Below are 11,495 nucleotides of genomic sequence, written 5' to 3'. Positions count from 1 at the left end.
CTCGTAAAAACACTCCGATACCAAAGAACGATACCCCGTGATGTCATCGATAGAACTTTCAGTGCACAGAGACTCTGGTAGCAGCAACAGAATGTCAGGCTCAGCGGTGTGGAAATATTTCAAAATTAATGATAACAACTCACGCATGGCAGACTGCCGTGATGTCATCGATAGAGGTTATGTTAGCACTCGGCAACCAACCCTGCAGCAAACCTTTGCAAGACAAGAGAAAATGACAAGAGATAACCCAAGAGCCAAACAAATAACAGAGGTGCTTACCCAATTCATTGTTGACGATCAACCGCTTTCAGTCGTTGATAACGTGGGATTTCGTCTCCTTGTTAATGTTTTGGAGCCGAAGTACGAGATTCCCAGTCGTCGCCATGTCACAGATATTGTATTGCCACAAATACATGTCGCAGTAAAAAAGAAGTCATGAGCATGTTGCATGACATAAAAGCAATTAGCTTTATATTTGGAGTTGTAGTGTAAATCCAGTGTCTTTCATCAGCTTAACGGTGCAGTAGATAGATGGCGATTTCACTCTATGGCAAATCATGCTTCATGCACAACAATTTTGCGGCTCACATATGGGTTGAGTGATAGCTGGCATATTTGAGGAAATGCTTGTGACTTGGGCAATTTCCAAAAGTTCTGTCCATGTTGTGGTCCGTGACAATGCCAAAAATATTGTAAAGGGTATGGAGGAGGCCAGAGTTTCTAGTTTTACGTGTGTGGCACATATTCTGCAGCTGGCCGTCAAAGAGGGTCTGCGGTCACAGCGCAGCGTTACGGAGGCTGTGGGAGTGGGGTGCAAAATAGTCGGCCACTTTAAACACTCCAACCTGGCATTTTCTTGGTTACAGGATATTCAGACACAGCTCGGTCAACCAATAAAAAGACTTCAGCAAGACGTGCAGACTCTTTGGAATAGCACATTCTACATGGTGCAGTCTCTGATTGAGCAAAAACGACCAATTGGAGTATATGTGTCTGAAAACGGGCTCCCTGCCACTCTAACTGCAAACCAGTGGAATTTGGCTCCCTTTGAAGAAATGACTCATCAAGTGAGTTCTTCAGATGCTTTAGCCTCAGATGTAAATCCTGCTGTCACTGTGCTTCAGAGACTTTTGCTGAAACAAATGGATGAGGACCACGGAATCAAAACAATGAAGAACACTTTGCTTGATGCTTTGCAGAGGCGCTTTTCCAACATAGAGCAAAATCCACTTTACTGCATTGCAAATTTACTTGATCCGAGGTAATTACTATTTTTGTGCTCAATTTTAAAATAATCAATTAATTAATTTTGCTAAAATTATGATTATAAATTAATGCATTAGCCTTAATTTGCTCATATTAATAAAATCAAATGTAAAAGATTTTGAGGAGGTGAAAAAATGCAAGAGTAATTTAAATTTCTTTAAATATTATTTAACTGCATGGAACAAATACTAATGTCATCATTGTTTTTTGTTTAAGGTATAAAGATCGATTCTTCTCCAACACAGATGCTGCCAGTAAGGCCAAAGAAATGTTGATACTGGAGCTGCAAAAAATGTCTGTGGATAAGAGACAGCCACACCTGAGACACATGACGCACCAGCTGACAAAAGGTCTCACAGCGACAAGCCAGGCAGCAGTCTGGACAATGTTTTTGAAGAAATTGCAGATAGATGTGCATCTGAGAGCAGACCTCCAGCAGCCAACACCATACAGCTAGAAGCATACCTTGGAGAGACTAGTGTGCGTCATTCAGAGAAACCCTTCATGAGATTTCCTACTCTGGCTCAAATGGCACAAAAATATCTTTCAGCCCCCTGCAACAGTGTGGAAAGTGAAAGACTCTTCAGCTCAGTGTCACACATTCTGACTGACAACAGAAGCAGGCTTATAGCTGAACATGCAGAGATGCTTCTGTTCCTTAAAAAAAAAAAAAAAAAAAAAACTTACTTTTGAAAAATATAGCGAAATGATTAACAGCATTTTGTATTTTTCACATTGCAAAAATTACTGCAAAAGTAAAAACATACTGTACAAATGCTCTGAGGAACCTCCATAACTAAATGGCTTATAAACATTTACAATTATTGTGTTGCTCACAATGATTAGACAGTTCACTATTATATTTCACTACACTTTTGATTGTTACTCAACAGTGAACATTGCTACACAGTGTTATGTTATAAACATTTGTTCAGTGAAATTAGTTTGCAGCTTTTTGACAACTCTGTGGCATTGATAAAGAAATGTTTTATTATTATTATTATTATTATTATTATTATTATTATTATTATTATGCCCTTGGTTTGGTTATGGAAACTATTAGATACTGTGAAAATTGTTTGTACTTTGACAACCTTGTGACAAGCAGAAAAAAAAATGGTTTGAGTTACAGTTGTTCATAATTACAGAGAAGCTGTCCTAAAATGATTAATCTCACTGTGTCATTACTTGGAAAACTGCCACATCCCAAAAAAAGGTATTGGTATTGGTATTGGTGAGTACAAGGAAAAAAATATCGGTACTCATACTCGGTTTTTAAAAATCATATCAGTGCATCCCTATTTAGAACCTTCAGTGCTTCGCCCCAATAATGTTTCCTATTAAACAAATGTCACCACAATGCTTCAATATCAGAAAGAAAAAAGGAGGAGAGAAAAAAAAAAAAAAACTTGTACTGGCTCAGGCTTTTAGACACTTATTATACAATCCTCAACAGTGGTGACAATAATTATTCATACTGCAGTGCATGATGGGAGATTTCACTATGGTGTTACCCAGCATGCATTGCAGCACGAAGCATTCTGTTGACTGTCACTATTGTTGAGATTCTTATGCTGGTTCTTGATGTCTGTGTGTGTCTAAATAGCACAAACTATCACATTTTTTATATGCATTGCATATATTTATCAATCATTCACTGTAACTATTAGTGCAACACTGCTTGCATACTGAAGTTTCTCAGGATTGATTTTGCAAAACTTAAATGTTTAAATTAATAAAAAAAAGTTAATTCAAATGAAGTCAGAAGAGTTCGTGATGACTATCTCATCATACAAACACAGCTAATAGCTGATCACTGCACAGTGTTAACTTCCCTACTTTACAACACCACATGCACTGCTACAAAAAAAATATACAGCAATAGTTACATACTAACACAGGAAGTCAAGGGTTAAGAGTAGAGGTCTTATAAATGTTAATTAGATGTTTTTTGCAGGTGCACTTACGGGTTCGGGTCTATATTTTAAATGATCAGCCGGGTCTGGGTCAGGTCCGAATCTATTACTTCGGGTCCCGGGTCTGTTTAACATTGTGTGTAATACCCGTGCGATCGGAGTCATCGGACTCGGAGAACACCCGGCCGTGATCAGACACTGCTTGTGTTTTTTGTAACTTGCAACTTGTAAAATTAGGAAAAGAAAAGCGTGAAAAAAGGCGATCTCTCTGTCTCTCTCTCTCTCTCTCTGCCGTTAGAAACAGAGCGCGCAGACTCAGAGTTAATGCAAGTGCACGCACGGTAATAATGCTGGCAGACTTGAAACATTCATATTTAATATATTTCAAATCAGCAACAAAATCTGAGGTGAACTGTCACATGAATGTTTAAGCATATTTTAGGTTGATCCAGCTAGCACGCATGTGCAGTCTCAAGCGTGTGTCATGTTTCTATGGCAACCAGTGAGGGACACAGCCAAACCGTGCTTTACATTTTCTCCCATTTTTATAATAATATAAATGAACCATTTAATCTTAAAATTTTAGTGTTCAGATTCAGACTCAACGGAGAGCGGAGAGCACAGAGATGATAGCAAATAAATAACGTCAGTCTAAGTTATTATCCGAGTTAACTCGAGTCAGAATGTACATGTGCACAGTTGCATTTGTCATCCATCACCGTGACATCAAGTGGACTTTTGAAGCTGAAATAATGAGTTGATTAAGCTTGGACTTGGAATAACAAGAGGAATAACATGGATAACTTTCTTGTGGGAGGACAGTAATGCATCACAGGCAGTCAGGTACAAGGAAGAGAAACTATGGCTCCTTAAATTAGCTAAGACAAAAAGTTGTATTTTTCGCAATTTGACTTGTAATAGCAATTTAAGGGGGAATATATGACAATCGGGTCCAATCGGGTCTGTCTTCCCGGCGGGTTCGGGTTCAGCTTTCAAATAATAGACGGGTCCGGGTAGACATTTCTCGGATCTACATGGGTCCGGGTCCAGCTTTTGAAATAATAGACGGGTCCGGGTCGGTTCGGTGTAGTACATTACGGGTCTCTTTCGGGTTCGGGCACAAATTTTTGGACCCATGAAGACATCTAGTCAAGAGCCCAACTAAAGCAAACACTGATCTCCATGATGGTGCCATCATTTGAACCAATTAAACATCAACAGTTGATCCTCTGTAATTCTCAATAACAGCAGGTGTTCATCACTAATGCACAATCATCATTTAATTAGTCACTTAATTATCTCATTAACTTTAACTCTTTGAGGACTTGGGATTTCACTTGAGACTTGCTTGTGACTTGAAAGGAATGACTTGGTTCCTCCTTTGGTGAAATCAGCTGCTGAGTTCATGGGTGGAATAAACATATGGCCGGACTTTTACTTTCTGACCCCTGGACTTTCCACCTCTGTTTTTAATGTTTTTGTCTTGGCACTCTGGAAAACACAGGGATGTAACATTTCCGTCACATGCTTGAGGTATTCGGCCAATCACAACACACTGGATAACTGGCCAATCAGAGCACACCTCACTTTTCAGAAGGATGATATTTTTTGTAAAAAAACGTCACATTTAAGGGAGGGGGGTAGTGGAGGAGAAGTTTTTTTTTTTTTATTGGTGGTGTATTTTGTATTGTTGACGAGGGGTTGAACTATTGCAGTCCAAATTCAAAATATTGGAGAGGGTTTTTTCCCTTCTCCTCAGACTTGACACACACGCAGGTTGCCAGATTGATGACACAAACAGGAACGAGTGCACTTGATAATGAATAAAACTAATTACGCTGTGTTTTTTTCGCCAAACTGGCAACCCAGAGTGCCGAAATACAATTGTATACAAATACAACAAAGACCAACGTTCCCACCCTAAACGCACATTTTCAGAGGAGAATAACTGACTGTAGCACTGTTTTTCAAATAAACAAGTATGTTAACTTAGCATGTTTCTTAAATATCTGCGAACATATTATGGCATTTTTATGCTTTAATAGAGTCAAAATCTTAGATACAGCACCTTTAAACCGCATAAACCCATTTCATTACATCAAAATACACAAAATAATGTTCTTTTTAGCAACATCATATGAACCCTTTAAACGTACAGTATGGAATTTTTGGCCACCAAGGGTCACTCAATCAAAATAATAACAAAAGACGTACTCTGATGACGTCGGGAAAGAGCGTGGGCTCATGGGAGTTGTTGTTACTGTCAATGACAACCAGCCATCTAGCATCTCCAGCAGAGAAAATATGTTCACTGACGAGGTAATGTATTGTTATTTGTATTACATTTCTATTCTTGTTACGTTTAGTTATGGCTATTCACTTCATGAAATGCCATTCTAATGAAATTGCCGCAAAGTAACGTTAGCTAATAAAACTGAATGGATGCATAACTTACCTGTTTATTAGAATGCAAGCGAGTTCGGCATCTCTTTGTAGATTCAGCTTGTCACGAAGCTCTCTCCATCTTGGAAATGCAACTCCAATATTTACCTTTGTCTTGTTTCTTCTCTTGTCCCAAAACCTTCTCGGGTCATTTATTTCACCCATTCGTTTGCGCTTCACAGACACGTGCAGGCAAAGCATAATCATGATCCATAACTAACGTAAGTGATTGATTGAGGTATAAATACTAATATAAACAATATAGATATAAAATATAATAATCTCGATCGAGGCTAGCTACTACTTTTTCTTCTTCGTCTGTTCTTTGCTTCTGTTGGCTCTTGTGTTCACCTTTGTATTTGGCGGTTCCGCCGTGTTCAGCAGGAAGTTAGAGAAACTAGAGAGGTCAAAGGTTATATGACGCCATAGACAGGCGACAAAACGGAAATAAAGAAAAGTGCCGTGTCTTCTAATTAAAGTATAATTTTCTCCGGATTTGAAAGTTCGTGAAAACTGTTGAGATAATGTAAGTACACAACTAAAAAAAAAAAAATAACATAGATATAGTGATTTCTGCTATTTTTAAAGCAGAAAAATTACATATTGTGCTTTTAAGGACTCAAATACAGGACTTACAACCTTATTCTGCTGCTGTGTGAACGTGGCTGTACATGCAAATGCAAATTTACATATTTATTCCTAGAGCCGCCACTGGCGGCTGTACAGTAACATATTTGGTAAATGGAAGAAGATGGCTTTCAGAAATGGATTCTGTCGATGTTTGTTTCCTATCAAATACCCTAAGTACATATATAAGTATATATATATATATATATATATATATATATATATATACTTATATATGGTAAAACAGGAGAAGTAATTTCAAAGTGAGGGCTTATAATAAAAAGCCTATAGCACTTTTTTGTCTTCTTGGACAACCAGCCATTCACAGTCTTCCAAAGACTGTCATACTGTATGTGGCAACGGGGTCAGCCCCGCCTCCTCACCAAAGATGAAAGTTTTTGCCTTTTCCTCACTCAGAGTTGCTCTCAGATTGGTCCTGAATTGCTCTTAAGCTAAGACTCCTATATAGAAATTTTTAAGCTAAATTAGGAGCTCTCTGAGAGGATTCTTAGAATCTTTAAGAATACGGGCTCTGATATTTTTCTTCCTGTGAACTGTTTAATATTCATACAACAAGACAAGGGATATAAATCAAGGGATTTAACGGTTTTTATGCCTGTTTATCTTAATCAGTCTGGCTGCTTAATGATTCAAATCACAATTCTTTTAGTACTTTTGAATAAACATTTGGGGAAGAAACTAAATTTAATCTTCCTCAGAAGTCTTTTCGATTCTTTAAAAAGGTCATAGGTCTCATTTACAGTTGTTAAATATTGCACACATTATTAGCTTATACACACACGCAGACAGACAGACAGACAGACAGACACACACACACACACACACACACACACACACACACACACACACACACACACACACACACAAACACATTTCCTCTGACACACAAAAAGGGTTAATTATTAAAAAAACTATATATGGCAAACAATTCTTTATCAACAGTGGACAGTCACACAGTAGAGTCATGTCGAATGTAACTTATTGATGGGTAACATTGACCATTTAAAATAATTTATTTTAGACTCAATTCAAAGAACCATCTTTTATTTATTTAAATTTTATAAATATATTTAAGAAAGATAATGTTGACTTGATGTGACTTGACTTGATACATGGGGTGTGCAAAGTATTTGTCGGAGATTATAATCTACCTTAATAGGTAAAATATAATTTTTGTTAAGAAAATTGACAGAACATACATTCAGTAATGGACATGTCATGTACCCTAAACTGTAGAGACTGATGCCTTGTCAAATACTCACACCTGAGGTCTTGGCCACTTAAGAGTGCGTACGTGCGACAGGAAGTAAGTGTGCAAGATGATCCCAAGTTTTAAAAATGCCAAAGCGCAGTGCCCTTAGTGCAGATTGAAAGTCCGCCCCTGCTTGCGGTGTTGGGCATTTTTGTTCGTGTGTTAGAGTATGTAATTATGTATGTTGTTTTGTGATAAATCATTAGATTTTTGCTGAGATCCAACAAGAGGTCACGGAAACCTTTCCAATGTAATTTAAAAAATTAATATAACAATTACATATTATTACATATAATTTGGTAGAAAAACAAAGTGTTGAACATTTAATTGGTGCAAAGATTAGTCATGGCAACTTTTTTTGTACAACATTTACAACTGCTTTTTATCACTTAATTAGAAGCACCATAAAATAAACTATGTCATGTTATAGAGACTACTGAACAGACATTTAAAAGTTGATTTCAAAATGTGAAGTATTTCAAATTAAAATAGAGCTATGTAAACACTTGCATTTTTACAACACTATAAGTGTGTCCCATCAGGTAATGAAAAGTTGTACACACACCTTGTGGTCTTCATCTTCACTTGAACACTTGGGCCAAATGCTGTAAATATGTCATATAAGTAGTCAAGTGTAGGCATTTGGACGCAGGGTGAGTGTGAAAGAGGAAGTACTGCAGAAAAATAAAAAATTGTGAAGAGAAGCTCACATCAGAGTTTTTCAGATCTTGTTTTATTCTTGCTTCATGCAGAAAGACACTCAACACATAAAAATATTATTTAGTGTTGCTTGCTAAGCATCACTTTTGCTTTCATACATCTGTAACCTTATAACAGTGTTTATTCAATTGCTTTAGATGATAAAAAGCATTATATTAGCCATTTATCATTAACCTCAGACTATAGTATAAAAGATTTCTCAAAACTATTAACAAAATTCCTGTGCTTCACTGTTCACTGTTTCACTTGTGTTTCAACTCTAAACACATATTCATTTCTTAACACCATCACAATGTCACCACAACCAGCAGTTCTCACCACGCGAACACTGGTGTGCAACGTTTGTACACACCTGTCAGAACCACAGTATCTGTAAAAATAAGCATATGAGAGTTTGTGCTGTGGGTTATATATATATATAAAACCTGCGCGTTCCGGGTATGGTTTAAAACTTTATAGTATTCTTTTTATCTGGATATCATCTGTAAGCATGTCTGTAAATTACAGTAGTATTATGCTGCATATAATACCAAAATAGACATTTAGAGATTAAATATTATTCAAGTAAATGGTGGCCTTTATTCTGCCTTTATTGACACAGCAAGACTTTTTTTTCAGCATCAGCTGCAGAAATAGTTTATTTATTCAAAAAGAAAACAAACATACAAAAGCTTGAAATATTGTAGCAGAATATTTTTGTTACAAAGGTCTGGAGAGGTGTTTTTGTTCCATATTATTTGGTCAAATATTATTGGTCAAAAAGAACAAAAACCAAACTGGTTAAACAGGTTAACATCCATGTTTCTTGTTAAAGTTATTTGAAATCAATTGGCCCTTTATAAAGTATGTTAAAAATAAAATAAATGTTGAAATGTTTGTGAGATGTGTGTGCCAAATATTTACCATTAATGGAAATAATGGTTAAAGATTGTGGGAAAAAAAAGAAGAAAAAAACAAGGTCAGCTGCCAAAAATTGTCACAGAATCACACTGAAAACTTTGTAGAAGATGATCCAAGAGCAGCTTTAATAGAAAAAAATAACAATAATTCACACAAGGCAAAGGTAAGAAGCTCCAGCACAAGAATATCCAGAGTACAGTATGCTGCAAAAAAAAAAAAAAAAAAAAAAAAAAAACAGACACAAAACAATACTTCAGCAACAAAGGTATGAGAAAATGGTGTAAATAGAGAGAGCTAAATGGGTAAATTACAAACAGCAGAAGGCAATCTCCACAAGCACAGAGTGCCCTCTGGTGGATGTCATGGGCACTCCAGGAAATGGCTGTGACAAAAAAAAATATCCTATTTGTATATGTTTTAGAGAAAGAAAAAACAACGCTGTTACTTTACAGATATTTTCTGGATAATTATTGTGAAACATTATCTATAAAATGTAAATCTATTGCAATTAAACATTAGCTAGCAACAGCACATATGAGCTAATGTAACTATCAATGTATAAGCAACAGTTACTGCCTTTAAATAAAGCAACATGCAGCATAACATCAATGTTTCTTGGCCTTCTCCTGGACTGAAGCACAGACTTTACTCTTCAGCACAATGAACCTCACAAAACAGACAACAGAAACCCTTTCAATCTCAACAGAACATTAAAGTGCCCCTATTATGGGTTATGAAAGGTTCATGTTTTGGTTTTGGGAGTCCCCAACAACAGGTTTACACGCATGCAAGGTAAAAAAAAAAAAAAAAAACTCTTTCATTGTCTTATTATTTGCTTTTATTTTTACCTTATTTTCTCAACGGCTCCCAAACCATTCACTCAACGATTCATTTTTCCAAATCCCTCCTTTGCGTGATGCTAATCTGCGGTGATTGGTCCAGAAGGTTGATTTCATTTTCATTACATCATGCCTGTAATGCCTGATAAAGCAGCGTTTGTGACCTTTGCATTCGTTTTAAAAATGACTCATTTAAATGATTAGTCCACTCTTTCTATTGAGAGACAATAATTTTGTACATGGTGCACTTTCAGATTTAAACGTTTGCAGGATGTTTTCATTCACTTAGAGCTGTGTTACACACTGCATGAAAGGTAATTTTCCAAAATCCATAATACAGGCACTTTAAACACTAACAGATGTCTAGATCTCAGCAACTTCACTTATTACAGACCAGTCTGACATTATTTATTTCATACAAAACTTCTTATTAAGGATTAGCAGGGGTTTAAGATGTTGATGTTTTATTGAAAATAATAAAGTTTAAAGTCACAGTTGTAGAGATAAGGGTTTGCTTTAGTTGGGCTCAAATATTTCTAAAGCAAATTTTGTTATAGCAAAAACTGCTAGAGACTATCTGAACAGATGAAGTATAGTACTTGCTGATGGTTCTATTGATTTAGTCATTATGTTCAGGTGTGTGTGCATGTTATCATGTTCAGTCCCGTTTGTGTTTGGTTGTCCGGTGTTGTCTGTGTTAACCTTGTGTTTGTACTGTTGCTCTGCGTGGACTTTTGCCTTGTGGGTTACTAAAGACTACTACCTTTATTCATCTTTGTGCGTATAACTCATACTTCACAACATGTTGTCACAATGTGATCAATAACATCCAGTTTCCTCACTTCAAACACAATGTTTCTGTGTTTTGAGAAAGCAAGGATCTTTCCTCCAATGACTATGGCTGTCTAGCAGCCCTCGTTCCTTACCTTCTACAGTATCAGTCATGTGACCTCAGTTTCAGAGGAATCACTGTTGTGAACAGAGTTGAGTTTCCCCGGGAACAGTCAAGATTGAACAAAGAGAACTCTGTGAAGCACTTCGAGATTTGGATCAATTACAGAGAGCACTGGTACACAAGCATTTCAGCTCAAGCCACTGGACCTAATAACAGAGTGATTCATTAGGAAAGTGCACTGTAAAAGTTTAGTGTGAAATTACAGTATATTCCAAACAGCATCTTACTGTTTTTTTTTTTTTTCTTGTTGGTTTTGTTTGTGCTATTGAACTTGTTTTTGGTTCACTTTTGTGTTGTTGGTTTATTGTGTAATGTTGGATCCATACAAACCGTTGTAAATAAGAAACTAGACAAAAGTGTTGGTTTGATTTAGCCGGAGCAGGTTGTTTTGAGAAGTTTGGATAGGAAAGTTTGAAAAGTTTGAAAAGTTTAAGAAGTTTTAAAAAGTTTTAAGTTTAAAATAGTTTGAAGTTTAAAGTAGTTTTATAGTTTTTCTCAGTCACTTTGGTGCATTTCTCAAATCAGAAATGAAATTCTCAAAACTACTTGTACAACCT

The sequence above is a fragment of the Cyprinus carpio genome, chromosome B15 (genome assembly GCF_018340385.1).
Source record: "Cyprinus carpio isolate SPL01 chromosome B15, ASM1834038v1, whole genome shotgun sequence".
Classification (NCBI taxonomy): Eukaryota; Metazoa; Chordata; class Actinopteri; order Cypriniformes; family Cyprinidae; genus Cyprinus; species Cyprinus carpio.
This window is presented reverse-complemented; position numbering follows the sequence as displayed.